The following is a 14,879-nucleotide window of genomic DNA, read 5'->3' on the forward strand; positions in this document are numbered from 1 at the left end:
ATCGGAAAGGGAAACAGGCTAGGGCACCGTAAAAGAAAGGCCCCTCCATAACCGAGATGCCTTTGGCGCTCCCAACCTGCTGCCCTCCCAAGAACGTACCTTCCCCAGGTCATCAAGAATGCCCCTACATACTACTTCCACCGGGAGGATTTTCTGACGCGTCGAAACTAGACACCTTGCGTGCCACGTGAAATATCTAACCACTAGGCTGACTAAATATAACGTGCATTTATCCCGGCCACCCAGAACTCTGAAAGCTCCATATGCCCACTCGGAATAGGAGAGTCCAGCCAGCCGGGGCCAGCCGATGGAAATCCCCACCCTTCTATATACCTCTGTATTGAAGGGACATTGAAGTAGGAAATGCTCCATGGTTTCCACCGTAGAGCCACACTCCTCACGGGGGCAATTTCTTTCCTCCGTGCTCCTATACTTCAGATTGTCCCTCACATACAGCTTTCCGTGAAAAGAGCGCCAGGCCAAATCCCAAAACTTCATAGGGACCCTCACTGAATTTAACAAAACCAACCCACCCTCCAGGTCCTGGCCTGGGCAGTCCTTGAGGGCCAATGGCTTTTGGAAACGGGAGGTCAGGACCCTCCTATCAAGGAACCTCCTCGAGAGAGTCTCAACCTCCACAGCCCCCAAGCCCCATCGACGGATAAGCTTCAGAGCCGGAGTAACGTAAGCCGGGAGATGTCCGTGCGGCGTGCGTAGGTCTTTCACTCGCCCTCCTCTCACCCAATCCTGGAGAAAGGGCCGAAACCATGACTTAGAGGAAACTACCCACCAAGGAGCCCTTTCCTCATTGCGGAAGTTGACTAGATTAATCTTCAAGAAGGTGTTGACTAAAAACACCACGGGATTGACCATACCCAATCCCCCTAGTCTCCTTGGGCGGTATGTAACCTCTCGCTTCACTAGGTTCAGCCTGTTGTCCCATAACAGCTGGAAGAACAGGCTATAGATCCGTGTCCAAGAAGACTCTGGCAAGATGCACACGCTGCCTAGATAGATAAATAAGGGGAGCAGGAAGGTTTTGATGAGGCTCACCTTTTCCCTCAGGGACAAAGACCATCCCTTCCATTGGTCCACCTTTTGACTGGCATCTTTTAGTCTGCCTTCCCAATTTGTCTCGGGATAATTTCCCTGGCCGAAATGGATGCCCAGAATTTTTAATGACTCCTGGGGTCTTGGGAGGGTGTCCGAGAGACTAAAATCAGGGTCTCCTTCTCCCAACCAGAGACTTCCACACTTATCCCAGTTGAGCTGGGATCCAGTTACTTCTGAATACTCCACAACCTCCGACATCACCCATCCCGCCTCCTCGCGAGAAGAGACGAAAATCGTGACATCATCGGCGTAGGCCACCACCTTTAGTGCCCGCCCAGAGTCCCCCAGGCCCACCCCAACCCCCGCCAACGGCCCACAACCCAACCTCCTTAAAAAGGGGTCGATCGCAAACACGTATAGCAGGGGGCTTAAGGGACAGCCCTGACGAACCCCGGATCCCACAAAAAAGGGGCGCCCAGCCCAACCGTTCACCAGCGGGAAACTCTCAGCCCCTTTGTACAAAGTTTTTAACCAATTGACAAACCCTACCGGCAGACCATATTTCAAAAGCACCGACCAGAGGTACTCATGGTTAACCTTATCAAAAGTCTTTGCCTGATCCAAGGACAGCAAGAACCCTCTCCAGTTCCCAGCCCTGCCCTGCTCCACAACCTCCCGGACACTCAGCACGGCACTAAATGTGCTTCGGCCTGGAACAGAACAGTGCTGATCACCCGAAAGCAGCTCCGGTGCAAAACGCACCAAACGATTAAACAGCACCTTAGCCAAAATCTTCCGGTCCGTATTGAGCAGCGCTATGGGACGCCAATTCTCAATCCGGGACGGATCCTTACCCTTTGACAAGATGATCAGGGCTGACCTCCTCATTGACTCTGGCAGAGTACCCGAGGAAAGGCACTCATTATATACCTCAGTCAATAGGGGAACCAACTGTTCCTTAAAGGTTTTGTAGAACTCGGATGATAAGCCATCCGGACCTGGCGTTTTCTTGAGCTTAAGCCCTTCAAAGGCCAGTCTCACTTCCTCTTCTCTGATAGCGTCTGTCAAAACGTCAAGCCCAGAGGTCACTCTCTCTTCAGGAATGGTTTCAGCCAGGAAAGTCGACAGCCTGTCTCGATCTTGATCCTTCCCTGCCAGAAGGCCCGAGTAGTAGGATCTGACTACCTCCAGGATCTCTTAACTGGACCTCTTCAGAGACCCTGTACTATCAATCAGTCCTGTAACCATCTTACTATTTACTGACATCCTACAGTTTCTGTAGGGGTCGGGCGAGCGGAATTTCCCGAAATCCCTCTCAAAAACCAAGGATGTGTACCTATCATACTGGCACCTTTTTAACAGGGATTTCACTCTGGAGACTTCCTCACGGTTGCCCCCCGCCGAGACAAGCCTCTCGAGTTTCCTCCTCAGTCCTTGATATAAACGATAACAAGACAAGGATCTGAGGTTAGAGAGCTCACGGAAATACCTCGCTGCCCTTTTCTTGAAAATCTCCCACCACTCTGACTTACTGTTACATAGGCCCATGAGCGGAATCTGGCTCTGAAGGAACTCCTCAAAGGACTGTCTTATCTCAGCTTCTTCCAGGAGGGCCGAATTCAATTTCCATAAACCTCTACCCATCCGAGGGGTATCTGTAACATTCAAAGTAAACATAATTAAACAGTGGTCGGAGAACTCCACCTCCACCACCAATAAAGGTGAGGAGACAGCTTCCTCCTTTAAATAAAACCTGTCTATCCTAGACCTACTACTACCTCTATGGAAGGTGAACACCGTGTTGCCTGGGGCATGCCTGATGTGGATGTCCTCCAGGCGAGCCTCACTGACTATTCTATTCAAAGCGACGCTATCATAATCCAGTCTGTCTTTGGTACCTCCCCTATCGCAGAGCCTCGTGACGTTATTGAAGTCTCCACCAAAGACTACCAACCGGCTTGAAAAAAGATAGGGCTTGATCCTTGTGAAAAGGTCCTTTCGCTCACATTGACTTTGAGGACCGTAGATGTTAATCAGTCGTAGCTCTTGACCTCCCACAAGGACGTCTAGGACCAAACACCTCCCCATTTCCACCTCAATCACCCGTCGGCATGTGACATCTGCGGTTTTAAAAAGAACCGCCACTCCGCTATACTGCTCGGCCGCAAGAGACCAATAGGAGGGCCCGTGAGTCCACTCCCTCTTTGCCTGATATATACTGGCTAAATCTGTTAGCCTGGTCTCCTGCAAAAATAAAATATCAGCTTCAACACGGCTGAAAAAATCAAAGGCCATAAATCTTGCAGTATTTGACTTAATGCTGGCTACATTAATGGTCGCCAGCGTCAACGGACTGAGTGCCGCCATCTAAGGTGATTAAGGTTGGATGACTCTTATCTTATCCCTTCCCCTTTCTTCACCCGAAAACCCACATTCCTCTCCTCCTCTCTTTAATGACGCAGACATATCCATGCCCTCGATTGTTGCCCCTCCTTCTTCAGGGGACGCCAAACTTTTGTCTGGTGGCTTCGGTACCTCCTCCCTCCCCTGGGACTCAGTCTTCCCAAGGACGGGAGGGGGGGTCACATCCTCCGGCCCCTCCCCACCCCTCTCGGGTTCCCCCGTCACCCCCACTAGCAAGGGAGATTCAGGTTCCCCCTCAAGGGATTGAAAACGGTTTGAAAGAGACACCAGAGGGGAGCCGGTTTGTCCTTCCATTAGTCTCTGACCCGGGGCAGGAGAAGATTTCCTTTTACCTGGTTGTTTTTTCTTTTTCACATCCTTTTTCCGCCTCTTTTCCAGCCATTCTCTGCCATCTTCATTTGATGACAGAGCGGCGCCAGAGGCGGACCCCTCTTCCCTCTGCAGTCTCTCGGTCTCCTCCTCCAACTCGCTCTCCCCTGGAGCCTCAGTAGCAGGAGCTTTCTCAAGGGCAGGGGCGCGGACCGTGCCAATGGTTTTCCCAGATGTTTCACCTGCCCTTGCCGCCTTCCTGGCTTCCAGGCGTCTCATCTGACTTGCTGTCTTACTGCCGTTCTTCACTGGACCCTCAGCCCCAGTACCCCCGTCAACACCCTCCCCCACCGGCAGACCCTCACCCTGCGTCTCCTGAGGCCTACCCGTGGGTTCAGGGGCCGTGTTGGCACTAGAACGAGGGCAGCGGCTGTAGGGGTGTCCTAGAACACCACACAGGTGACAGCGTATGTCCCTACACGATGCGGCTGTATGGCCTACCCCTCCACATGAGAAGCACACCTGCTGAGTGCAGTCTGCACTAAAATGGGTGGGGTCGCCGCATCGGTGACACACTTTAGGCTGTCCCCGGTAGAAGACCGAGATCCTGTCCCTACCCAGATAGGCCGAGGAGGGGATGTGGGTCACTGAGTTCCCCGCCCGGCTCAGCTGGACCAGAAAAGTCCATGCCCCGGACCAGATACCATATTCATCCCGGTTTTTCACCGGGGCACCCTTAACTTCTCCAAAACGACTTAACCAGGTCATGATATCAAGCGAAGACAGAGACTCATTACGCGTTAACACAGTCACCGTCTTTACATCGTCCTGGCGGGACAGGGGGGAGACCCTGAAATCCCGCCAGCCGGGCCGATTCTTCACCAGCTCGTAATTGGTCCAGAAGAGTTCCAAACCCTCTGGCCTTACGAAACTGATGTCGAACTCCGGGGTACCGAAGGGATGGATCAGAGCAAAGATGTTATGTGCCCTGAAGCCCATCTTCAGCAGTAGTTCAACCACCTCACTCCTCCTAGGGCATGTTTCATCACTTTCCCACCGAAGACGGACTGCATTCCTTCTGGTCCCCCTTGGCCCGCCTGTTGGGAGTGACCAATTTCCCATATTTTCTCGGAAGGCAGAAAGACCAAAACGTTGAACCCAAAAACTTAAATCCACCTGCTCACCATCTATAAGGGCAGACCTCTCGCCCCGTCTCAGAGCGGCCGTGAGTTGCTGTCTTAAATCCCTATCCGTGCCACCAGACAAAACCCTCCTCGCATCACCCTGAACTGCACCAGCGTAGCTCTTTGCCCCAGGGGCCACCGGGGGGTTACTACTGCGGGGAGGGGAGGGCTTAGATGAAGGGCCCGGCATAGCCCCCCTCTCATCTCCACTCATCTCATTATTGCTCCCGCTCCCTTGCTGGGGAGGCTCAATCCCTTTTCCCCCTTCCATAATTTTTCCACTCCAGCATCCTTCACCTGCATTCTCACCTGCACCCACACTCTTCCCCCTCCCCTCACTCTCCCTACTTTCCTCAACCTCCACACCTTTGTTATTCTGCATTTTATTCTGTTTTGTTCTTTCAACACTCCCCTCCTCCCCTTTATCAGTGTTTTGCCCTTCATTTCCCTTATCTATTACAATCTCCTTCTCTCCCTCTGCTTCTACTTGCTTTATGACTTTCACCCCCTCATGCACTCCACCATTCTTTCTTTTATTTCCCTTTTGTCCCTCCTCAGTTCCCCCTCCCCTCTTGTTTTGGGAAACTGCTTGTACTGTCTTCCCTGCTACTTTCTTTACCTTCGGGCTGGCCTGCACCGAAAGGGTCCCCGACGAGCCACTTTGCAGCATGGCATGGGTCCTCCCCAGCCGGCCATCCCGACCACTCTCACTCATTCTTCTTTTACCCTCCTTTATTTCAGCCACACTCTTACAACTCGCAGCTCTTCTCATTTTACCATCTTCCAAAGAGACTGACTTTGGCGCGGTTTCTCTAGCACTCGGGCCTGCTGCTGTCTTACTTGCCCCAACTGATTTCCCGGTAGCACCTTCCTTGGGCGCTACTGCTTTTACATCTATTTTTTTTCCCTGGACATTTTTAACCCTCTGAGTGCTGAGAACCCCGGACTGCTTTTTACTTTCATTCATCAGCTGCCCCTTTTTAATCACTCCTGCCTTTCCACTCCCTGCTGCTTCAGCTCCCCGCCCCTCCGTCTCCTGTGCACGATCCGCTGCCTTAACTCCTAACTCCCCGCTGGACACTAGCCCCGTGCCTGTACTAGCCCGGAGAGTTTGGGATTCAGGTTTTACATTAAATGTTGCTGGCACTGCTGATTTTACACTGGCATCGCCTCTGCCCTTTCTTGATACATTTAACCCCTGCCCGGTCCCTTTTGTTTTAGTATCTTTTCCTTTGTCCTGGAGAGGAAAGACCACCGGCTGCTGCTGCGTTGCCGCCTGTGCGTTCTCCCCCCCTCCAGGGCACTGCTCATCTACTATTGGCAAACAATCCATATCATCAGTTCCCTCACCCGGCTCCTGTACCTCCACCACAGTAGCCTGGTCTGAGGAGACCTGCTTAGCTACATGCTCCAACTGTACTTGCTCCACCGAGCCCGCGAAACCATCATTACTATGCCCCGCCCCCTTGTAGTCTGACCCTGCAGCAAGCACCTTGCCAGACTGGACACGGGGGGCTACCAATGGTTCTATTTTCTCTCCCTTTTGACTGGCTCCCGGTGCCACTTCAGACACCGGGCGACCCCCTGCCGCAGGGATTGCATTATCAGGAAGTGGCACATATCTTGAACTTACCACTTCCACTGTAGCCTTCTTCGCCTGGCCTTTTGCGCGGATACGGGTGTCCTCTTCAGGTGTCTCGTTCCCGAAGCACAGCTTGCTCAAATCCGGGGGGGCCTCCATTTTCTGGATCTCGCTGAGTAGATACCCGCCGCTGTCACTTTCCTCTTCCATGGATGAACCTGAGAGGGGCGGGTCGGCTTGTCTTGCCGGGATGCTAGCGTCAGACTCGTGACCCGTCCTCTGCTTTCCTTGGCCGCCTCTGGGGCTCTGTTCATTAACCCCCTGCGATCTAGCAGTGTTTGAATGCTGCTGCAGGCTTGCAGAAAGCTGGGGTTTCCCTCTGCAGCCTTCCTCTGCACTCTCTTCACTGCTGGTATAGAATGGAATGTTCCTATTAAAGCGCTCCTGGTGTCTCCAGTTCTCCGACATGCTGCCTCCGTTTGCCTTTATAGCGTCTTTTCTTGCTGTCAGTTTCTTAATTTCCTCCATTATGTTCTTTATTTCGTCCTGATAGTCTTTCTTTTGGTCTCTTGAGCATGTCTCTAGCAGGGCTTTCAGACCCTGCACTTCATGCTGCAGTTTCTTCAATTTGCCGCTTATTGCCTCAAACTCCCGCTTGTACTTATTAAAGCGGGTGGCTAATTGCTCTGCTGTCTCTCCATCCTTTCTTTCACCCCAGGAGTACAGATCTTCCTCCTGGGGCTTACCTTTAATTTCTGCTGCTTGCACTTTCAGTCTCTGCGACCTCCTTAATTCTGTATTGGCTCCTGGAACCGGCTGCCTCTCGCTGCCCCCCGCCGGTCCATCCCGGGAGGCAGTGGATGCCCCAGGCGAGGGCATACTCGCTGGGGAAAAGCAGACCTTCTCCCCCTGGAAGAGGGAGAGGCTGCCTGCACGTCTTCACTCTCCAACAGCTGAGCACACATGGCTGCACTCTGACACGCCCACCGCAGGATGGATGGAGTAGAGCTGTGTGTGATTTGTGGGGGTCAGGATGGATGGAGTAGAGCTATGTGTGTGATGTGTGGGGATCAGGATGGATGGAGTAGAGCTGTGTGTGTGATGCGTGGAGGATCAGGATGGATGGAGTAGAGCTGTGTGTGTGATGTGTGGGGATCAGAATGGATGGAGTAGAGCTGTGTGTGTGATGTGTGGGGATCAGGATGGATGGAGTAGAGCTGTGTGTGTGATGTGTGGGGGATCAGGATGGATGGACTAGAGATGTGTGGGGATCAGGATGGATGGAGTAGAGCTGTGTGTGATGTGTGGGGATCAGGGTGGATGGAGTGAAGCTGTGTGTGTGATGTTTGGGGGATCAGGATGGATGGAGTACAGCTGTGTGTGTGATGTGTGGGGGATCAGGATGGATGGAGTACAGCTGTGTGTGTGATGTGTGGGGAATCAGGATGGATGGAGTACAGCTGTGTGTATGATGTGTGGGGATCAGGATGGATGGGGTAGAGCTGCGTGTGATGTGTGGGGATCAGGATGGATGGGGTAGAGCTGTGTGTGTGATGTGTGGGGATCAGGATGGATGGAGTAGAGCTGTGTGTGTGATGTGTGGGGATCAGGATGGATGGGGTAGAGCTGTGCGTGTGATGTGTGGGGATCAGGATGAATGGGGTAGAGCTGTGCGTGTGATGTGTGGGGATCAGGATGGATGGAGTAGAGCTGTGTGTGTGATGTGTGGGGATCAGGATGAATGGAGTAGAGCTGTGTGTTTGATGCGTGGGGTATCAGGATGGATGGAGTAGAGCTGTGTGTGATGTGTGGGGATCAGGATGGATAGAGTAGAGCTGTCTGTGTGATGTGTGGGGATCAGGATGGATAGAGTAGAGCTGTGTGTGTGATGTGTGGGGGATCAGGATGGATGGAGTAGAGCTATGTGTGTGATGTGTGGAGGATCAGGATGGATGGAGTAGAGCTATGTGTGTGATGTGTGGGAATCAGGATAGATGGAGTAGAGCTGTGTGTGTGATGTGTGGGGATCCGGATGGATGGAGTAGAGGTGTGTGTGTGATGTGTGGGGATCAGGATGGATGGAGTGAAGCTGTGTGTGTGATGTTTGGGTGATCAGGATGGATGGAGTACAGCTGTGTGTGTGATGTGTAGGGGATCAGGATGGATGGAGTACAGCTGTGTGTGTGATGTGTGGGGGATCAGAAGGGATGGAGTACAGCTGTGTGTATGATGTGTGGGGATCAGGATGGATGGGGTAGAGCTGCGTGTGATGTGTGGGGATCAGGATGGATGGGGTAGAGCTGTGTGTGTGATGTGTGGGGATCAGGATGGATGGAGTAGAGCTGTGTGTGTGATGTGTGGGGGATCATGATGGATGGACTAGAGATGTGTGGGGATCAGGATGGATGGAGTAGAGCTGTGTGTGATGTGTGGGGATCAGGGTAGATGGAGTGAAGCTGTGTGTGATGTTTGGGGGATCAGGATGGATGGAGTACAGCTGTGTGTGTGTAATGTGTGGGGATCAGGGTGGATGGAGTAGAGCTGTTTGTGATGTGTGTGGGAATCAGGATGGATGAAGTAGAGCTGTGTGTGTGATGTGTGGGGATCTGGAATGATGGAGTAGATCTGTGTGTGTGATGTGTGGGGATCAGGATGTAGCAGAGCTGTCCTATGTGTGAGTTTTATATTACTGTAACATGTAATGTAAGGTAAGTTATCTCCTTACAGTGACCCTACTGTCCTGGAGAAATATGGATTGCGTCACTGCTTCTCTGATCGCCTGCTGCATACTGTGTTAGTATTCATTAGTAGTGGAAGAAGCAATACCTGCTGTGATAAGCCACTGCTCTTCAGGTGGGCAGCACTGTCAAATGAGATCAGCATTTTCTGACGGTTCTGTTAATCAAAATCAATGTACTGTGCAACACAATTTTTGTCACAGATAAGCAGATAGGCGGCTTATAGTAACTTTAGGGCGCTGAATTGAAATATTTTTTTCTTTCTGCCACGTAAGGTTTTCCAGTTATGGGGAATAATGTAATCCAATTGCCGTTGTGTTGTTTTTTTAAAAAAAAATCTGCTGTACAATTATTCCAGTCGGCTCGCCATTAACCTTGCTTACTAAAAAGAATAACAAAAGTGATTACGCAACTATCTTCTAATCACTGTTACACACCATGTGCTGACTGAACAGTATAAGGGTAGGTTTATGTAACATATAGGGTATTTTTCTACGTGGCGTAAACACTGCTGATCCTCCACCAGTAAGTTGTAATTAATAAACTGTGTTTTACAGGTCGTTGGTTAGACTAAATAAAAGAATCAAAATCATAAAACAAAAAAACATGTTTGGTATCGCTGCGTCCATAAAAATCCGTTCTATCAAAACTAATACATTTACTCTGTAAGGTGAACGTTGTCTGAAAAAATAAATTAAGAATGCCAGAAATGCGCTTTTTCGGTAATTCTTTCTCCAAGGGAAAATACAGGAAGATCACGATAATATTGTTCCCACCCCGACCAGATCTCCCCTTCTGGGGTTCATTTTTCCCTCCTGTCGACCAAGGCCGGAGATCCGGGACTCCATTGCAGGTGGAAGCCCCATACCTGAAGCCTTTGCTGGGTAAAGCACCAAGACCTTTCCTGAGAATGAACCACAGCCAGTGGATCTCTGCAGATCACACCAGATCACTTCCACTCCTCTCAGCTTTCAGCAACACACTGAGAAACATACAACCTCAACCCTTGGATGTTAAAGGAAACAGATACATAAATTTGTACATAAACATATGAAAAAAACATAAACAACACAACTCAAGGATCCAGTCGGATAATCAAATTTAGACCTCTTATTGGTCCAGATTTACATCTATATATATAAAATTGAATGTATGTCTGTCTGTGTGCGTGCGTGCGTGTTTGTCCTTTATGCGCTACTACACCATTCATCCGATCGCCATGAAACTTTGGGAAGTTGTTAAGTACACTCCTGGGAAGATTATAGGCATAGTACAAATATCCTACGATAAATGGCGCGCGCGCGAGCGTCGTCGAAAGTTACCACCCCCCCACGTAGATCGAATAAGTAAGCCACCTGCTATTGTGATGTCATCACTGATGTCATCAACATCGGACGCCCTTGAACATGCCCCAACATGTTCTATAAAGCTGCATTGTGATGTCATTAAGGCTCTATTATGACACGTACAGCTTGGAACCACTAGAGCACGCCAGCCAATTACCATTGGAGTTGGAAGTAGGTAAACAAGTACTAGGATATCTTCCTAAGAAGCCACAGCAGCCGGATAAATTGTATGTTCCACCCAACGGCTATTTTATTCAGCCCGCAAGGGGGAAGCAGCGGCCTACAAAATCTCATTCGGGTAGGTAGGTTCAGTTCTTGGAGGTTGGGGAATGCTTATGGGCAAGGCCTTATGTCTCATCCCAACTCGATTATTCAATTCTAAGCGCAAAAGAATTAGCGTCCAAATTTTATGTACGGAATTTAATTCTCTCACTTCCCAATGTCATAGAAACTTGAAATTTGGCACGAGCATTGATTATGTCATAAATGGGAAAAGCTAATGGGTCCCAACTTGATTATTCAATTCAAAGCGCCAAAGAATTAGCGTCCAAATTTTATGTACGGAATCTAATTCTCTCATTTCCTGATGTCATAGATAGATAGATAGATAGACTTTATGCAATAACCCAGATAGATAGATAGATAGATAGATAGATAGATAGATAGATAGATAGATAGATAGATAGATAGACTGTATGCAATGACACGTACAGCTTGGAACCATAAATACTAGAGCACGCCAGCCATTTACAGTCAGTCTCCATTGGAGTTGGAAGTGGGCAAACATGTACTAGGATATCTTCCCAAGAAGCCACAGCAGCCGGATAAATTGGATGTTCCACACAACGGCTATTTTATTCAGCCTGCAAGGGGGAAGCAGCGGCCTACAAAATCTCATTGGTCGCTGCTGCCGTCATTTTTTCTTTCATGGAGAACAATGTTTAGTGGAGAACTCGCTTATTGGATACAATGTTGCGAGCTGGGGAAAACCCCTAGAATAATCCACGGCACGCAGGCAGACAAGCAAAGTGTAAATAACTGGATTGGATAGCTATGTCTGTCTGTCTTCGCAGCAACGAATGTATGTATGTCTGTCTTCGCAGCAACGCGCGACGGGTACGCTAGTTAATTATAATAAGCAAAAAGAACCTGACCAATGTATCTGAAAATTCCAAGCCAAAGAATAACAATAAACTAATAATAACACAATACTCCATTAGCTTTTTTTTTCACCATCACATACCCCACACTCTTATCTAATTCCCTGTGTCTATGAGTTATTAGACCATCTGGCAGGTGCCCAATACCTAACCATAATAGACCTGAGTCGGGGGTATTATCAGATACCAATGACAAAGGAAGCCCAGGAAACGTCTGTGTTCATCACCCCATTCAGACTCTACGAATCCAAAGTGATACCCTTTGTGCCCTGGGTGCCATGCTAAGGCAGGTAAACCTTGGTGGGAATGAACTCCCTGTGCTGTGCCTTAGCCACAAGCACCTGTCCCTGGGAGGTGGCATATGCCACCATCGAGAAAGAATGTCCGGCCATTGTGTGGGCCCTACAGAAGCTGCAGTCGTACCTCTGCGGCCGCAATTTCACCGTGGTAATGGACCACAACCCTTTGACTTGACTGCAAGAAGAGGACAGGAACAATCCAGTGCCTTCTTCTCCCCACTTTGGAACTGGCAACTGCCAGACCTGATATCTGTTGGAACCAATTTTAACAAAGGAACTTCTCTCAAACAAAGAGAAAAATGTAATTTGGAAATTATGACTGATCTGTACAACGCAGCCTGTCGATAAGGATATTTTGCGAAACGTCACATCACCACAAGCCAGACACAGGTAATGCCATCATTGAGAGACGCTCAGATACTGCAGAATCGCATATCTATGAAAATATGTATCCAAACATTTGTGTATGGGATCTAATCAGATGAGAGGAAACTTAGTAGTCATATTTTCTTTGTGGGTCCCACCCACATGAAGTTATTAAGGAAATATGGATTTCAGGGCCCATGCATTTTGGTGTAAGCCAAGCCCCCATGTGGGCTTGAAGGAGCTTGATGGGAATTACTTTGCCAAGGGTTTAAAAAATTGCATAGACTCGTATTCAGTGCCAGCCCCTTGGAGTGCGCTATACATATGGACTGCCCCTGTAATTCCATCAGACTCCACACAAACATTGTTAACACTCTTTATTTTCATCCTTTTATTTTAATGTCTGTGAATATCTTATGTATGTTTTTTGCCTATTACCTTGTAATATCATTTTTGTATTTTTTTGTAAATAAGCACTGCTATCATTTTAGAATTAAACTTTTAATTAATTAGTGAACCTTGTCCATGTTGACACAAAACCATATCTCTAAAGATATAATTGTGGGTAATTAGCATTTGGGTCCAACGCCTGTGAGTGTTGGTGGTGGCAGCCATATTGGACACAGAGCTGGCGGATTTCTGTAGAATTGCGGGCGGAGGTGATGGTAGCTTGTCCACAATCTAAGCCGCCCACCACCTACGTGATGTTTACCAACTGAGCCAAGTCACAATGTCATAGGAAAGAGTGACTCATTATGGGTCGAAATGGTCAGTCTTGACTTCAGTCTCGTGGGTTACCACTTGCGCAGTGAAACTTCATGAGTCATGCTTGTACTTCACCAGCCCATAGTTCCCCCAAAAGAGCTCAATACCCTCCAGGTGAAAAAAGGTAATGTCATACTATGACACGCTGTAGGGATGGACCAAAACATAGATGCCATCTGCCCTGAAACCCATCTTCAGTAGAAGCTCCACCACCTTGCCCCATAAAGACCGGGATCGTCGAACGGTGTGTTGTCTTCCTGGCGCTCGAGTTCGACACATCGCGGATCGGATTGACAGATTACTGGGAGGGGCTGGTGAGGATCCAGCAGTCATGGTGCACGTTGGCACCAATGAACAAGTTAGAGGTCAATGGAGGGCCCTCAAAAATGATTTCAGGGACTTAGGGTCCAAGCTCAGGGCGCGGACCTCCAGGGTAGTTTTCTCGGAAATACTACCTGTACCTAAGGCCACACTAGAAAGGCAGCAGGACCTTAGGGAGGTAAACAAGTGGCTCCGGAGTTGGTGCAAGAAGGAGGGATTTGGGTTCCTGGAGAACTGGGCTGACTTTGCGGTCGGCTACAGGCTCTACCGTAGGGACGGGCTGCATCTAAATGGGGAGGGTGCAGCTGTGCTGGGGGAAAAGATGGCTAGAAGGCTGGAGGAGTGTTTAAACTAGGGACTGGGGGGGAGGGTAAAATGAGAAATAGGGGGGTAGCCAGTGTAATTAGCGATCTGGGTCCAAGCAAATGGAATGGGGGACGAGCAGGGGGTGGGGTTAGTACAGTTAGAACTGATAGATCAGCCATAAGTACGAATAGCAACAAAACAAATTTAAAAAACAAAAAAAATGAAATAAATTGTATGATCACGAATGCACGAAGTCTGATCGGTAAAGTGGGCGAGCTTGAAGCAAGAATGACTGATGAAAGTTATGATATAGTCGGAATTACTGAAACATGGCTTGATGATAAGTGCGATTGGGCGGTGAATTTGCAGGGGTACAATCTCTTCAGAAGAGACCGAAGGAACCAGAAAGGGGGAGGGGTATGTCTGTACGTCAAATCGAACTTGAAGCCGAGGCTACGGGAGGATATAGGGGTAGGAGACGAACAGGTGGAATCTCTGTGGGTAGAAATACAGGGAGGAAAAAATAACAAAATCCTGATAGGGGTCTTCTATCGACCACCAAAAGCAACAGAAGAAACTGAAGACTTACTACTAAGGCAGATAGAAGAGGTGTCAAAACGAAACGAAGTAATTATCATGGGGGACTTTAATTACCCAGATATAACATGGGAGAACGAAACCTGCAAATCTCACAGGGGTGATAAGTTCTTGAGAGTAATTAAAGACAATTACCTGAACCAACTTGTGCAGGAACCAACAAGAGGGAGAGCCATTCTGGACCTAGTGCTAACTAACAAACCGGAACGTATAAAGGGGGTGCAGGTTGGGGGGCACTTGGGGAACAGCGACCACAATATAATCAACTTCCAGCTGTCAATCAATAGGAAGCCTTATCAGGGAGTGACAAAGAAACTAAACTTTAGTAAAGCAAAATTTGATGAGCTTAGAACTACTATCGGTAACATTAATTGGGACAACATCCTCAAAAATATCAGTACGGAGGAAAAATGGGAAAAGTTCAAAAGG

The 14,879-nt window shown here is 49.0% G+C and overlaps 1 protein-coding gene across 1 annotated transcript in view; it reads right to left on the reverse strand.

Annotated features, from left to right (window-relative positions):
• Nucleotides 1-6,925, reverse strand: part of LOC136629105 (oocyte zinc finger protein XlCOF7.1-like) — a 354,252-nt gene extending 347,327 nt beyond the window's left edge. Inside the window, exon 1 of the mRNA XM_066605240.1 lies at nucleotides 6,604-6,925. The gene's annotated coding sequence lies outside the window, so the exon portion shown is untranslated. The remainder of the gene's footprint in view (nucleotides 1-6,603) is intronic.
• Between the last annotated feature and the right edge of the window lie 7,954 nt (nucleotides 6,926-14,879).

The sequence above is a fragment of the Eleutherodactylus coqui genome, chromosome 5 (genome assembly GCF_035609145.1).
Source record: "Eleutherodactylus coqui strain aEleCoq1 chromosome 5, aEleCoq1.hap1, whole genome shotgun sequence".
NCBI lineage: Eukaryota > Metazoa > Chordata > Amphibia > Anura > Eleutherodactylidae > Eleutherodactylus > Eleutherodactylus coqui.